Source organism: Nicotiana attenuata, unplaced genomic scaffold (assembly GCF_001879085.1).
Source record: "Nicotiana attenuata strain UT unplaced genomic scaffold, NIATTr2, whole genome shotgun sequence".
Classification (NCBI taxonomy): domain Eukaryota; kingdom Viridiplantae; phylum Streptophyta; class Magnoliopsida; order Solanales; family Solanaceae; genus Nicotiana; species Nicotiana attenuata.
Genome location: NW_017672066.1, coordinates 16396 through 19645, shown reverse-complemented (window position 1 = coordinate 19645; position 3250 = coordinate 16396).

Genomic DNA, 3250 nt, shown 5'->3' with positions numbered 1-3250 from the left:
AGAAGGTATGAACTGAAGAAGAAGTGAACGAGAGTAAATAGCAAGAAATTTGGTAAAAAGCTTGTGAAGAAGAAGACAAAGGAAAAAGGGGGCAAGTTTATATATAAACTCAACCGTCGATAATTAAGAAGTGTAATGATGGAAAGCCTATAATAAAGGCAACTATCACTTCGTGAATAGTGGAGTTAAAGAAGCCTTAGAAAAAGGCTGCAAAATCGCAGAACTAATGAGAAGGTGACACGTATATGGTGCATTAAATAGAAGAGACAATTGAAGCGTCGACACTGTCATAGCATTGATTATGGAAAAAATTCCCTTTTTAATGAAGATCCACTTCCCAAATATTTAATTGATAAATAAATGGAAAGTGGGGGGACTATCTGTATTGGGAAAAAACTGAATTTATAATTGAAGGTGACGGGGCATGACACGTGGACTGGTCAAATGGTCAAAACATGATGATCAGTTAAGAGGCACGGGCGATATCAGATACGAGGAGAAGAAAGTTAAATAGGCACGAGATGCTATTCAAATGATACGAGTCTCGTATCTATTTAACTTAATTAAAGCCAGGAGGCCAGAAGGAATTGAAGATATGAATCTGATGGCATAAAGGAGTCTAAATTCAGTATTAAATGTCAAATACGTTAAGCGAATTAGTATTGAATAGGAATGATTGTATAACGTTTCATTTAATGCTCATAATTGCCTCTTTAAGGCTAAGGCATTATACCTTTTCCTAGAAAAATCAACTATAAAAGGAGGAGGTCTCAGCATTTGTAGGGAGACGAAAAATCATTGAGATTACATTGAAATACAAACTTATTTACTGCTTTATTATCCTCAAAAATTTCTTATTCTTTTCGTCTCCTGATTATCAGTAACCCGTTTTTCCTCTTAATTTCTAGTTTTAACCGAAATTCTATTTTTTGGTTAAACACCATTGTTTCTAGATGTTTCTTGTGTTCTTCACTACAAGTACATATTGGAATGTTCTTCAAACATTCATTCAGCAATTTGTGTTCCAGAAGGAGCATTTCATGATTAAGCTTAAGTACCTTATTTTCCAACTTTGCGCTAAGATTTGAAAGCACCATAAAAGCTTTATGAAGATTGTAAATTAAATAACAAGCAAAAAAAAGGAAATTGAAAAGAAACTCACCTGATAAGTTCTAGTTTTGAACTAGAACCCTGATTTCCAGAAGCCATTAGTTAGAAAATAGAGCAAATTAAGATAAACCTTTTTTTTCTTGAAGTTGCTATATGATAAGTTGCTTCTCATGAATAGAGGAGAAAGCCCTTTAAATAGATGGTTTTCATAATGTTCTTAACAAATATAATTTGGAAAGTTCATATTATCATAATATGAAATTAATAAATTCTTAATAAGTGAATATCTTGAGAAAATAGTAACAAATTGATTTTATTATTCAATTTTCATGAGATTAATTGAATGTAACCTAAGAAGGCTTAGATTGGAACTTTAGATCTTGAAATATACTTTTTTAGGAACAAATTTGAAATTCGCCAACTACTTTCCAAATGTGGGTAAATAACCAAATACTGTGAGTGCCAAATTTGAGTTCAGATCAGGATACCACTTATATATGAAAAACTCTAGGTACGCAACTAAATTGTACACGCCCAACTCGAAACAACTTGCAAATATATGTAATAGTGGTGTGTGTCATATATTGATCGAAGAATTTATCGTCTACATATTGATAGCGAGGACTCTTCTTTTTTAACATATGATAAATACCCAAACAAAATAAAACACAAAATAACATATGTGCAATGGTATACGTATGTTTTCTATGACAAAAATATTTTTAATTTGTCTGATAATTCTAAAATTCGGAACTCCAATACCTATCTATAAGCTTTTTAACTTTGGTTTTAATGCATAACCTTCAAATTTAGCCTATTATGTCATGAGTAATATTAAATTACTAACAAAGATTTCAAGTGGATGGAAACTCAATGCACAGAGTAAATTAAATACTTTTTATGGCTATATTTATCATAAATAGACTTTGAGCAGCTAGTGCGGCCTATGGTTAATACAGTAGAAGAGAACTATAAACTCTTAAATTCAAATCTCAGCAAAGGCAACAAGAAAACGTATGATTTCTTTTGATTTTCCTAAGCTTTGATAGGCTGTTGAGTTTGAATACTTTTGGGATTGTATTTAACTTTTAACTTTTTTTTTTTGAGTTATAAATTGATAATCGAATTCCCTCTCAATTTATGATCTAGAGAGTGATTCGCAAAAAGATATTCTTTTCTCAATTATACTCAACAGTTTAATCTTACTTTTTATTATAAAATTTTGTACTTTCTCATTTAAAATATTAAATATTCTTTTAAAATTAAATTATCATATAATCTATTAGGAAAATGTGGTGCCTTTGAAAAATAAAAAATTGGGGCCCCAAAAATTATGGAGCCCAAAGAAGCTTCGCCATTGGGCCGGCACTATATGCAAGCTGACCTAAATTCCACTGTCATAGAAAATAAAGCCTTCCAACACTTGATGACCTAATGTTCGATATATTTGATAATATGTCAAATTTGAACCAAACGAAAAAAGAAACTACTAAAGATGCAAAATTATCATGAACCGCGACCTAAAAATTTATTTCTTGTATTTATCGAGTATACTCACTTATTCATGCATATTCGTAGTATATTTTAACCTGTAATGTTTCAGAGAAGAAAGTTGCAAATATTATTGCACCAAAATATGATAAAATAAAAAGAAAACAAATTGACATGCTTGCTAACAACTAAGGGTGTACTGTGGGCCGGGTTGGGTCCGGGACCGGCCCGAGATCGCGGGCCAAACGGGCCTAACGGGCCGGTCTTAACGGTCCTGGGCCTAACGGTGCATAAGCCCATAGCGGGCCGATCCAACCCAATTAAACCGCGAGCCCGGGACCGGCAGGCGGGCCTGGGCCGGTTCAACCGGGCCAAACGGGCCCCAACAGCTATTTTTTTTAAAAAAAAAAAAAATTAAATGACCAACGATCAGATTTTTAAAATCTAGCCGTTGGCCTTTAATTTCCAACCGGTTGGGGCTTTAAAAAATAGTCATTTGGCCCCCAAACTTTGTTTTATCCCCAAACTTTATATAAAAATTATAAGACATTCCCTTGAATATCTCTTTGCAATTTTATTTTTGTGTTTAAATTTGACTCTTTAGAAGATTTAACTTACAAACATATATATATATATATATATATATATA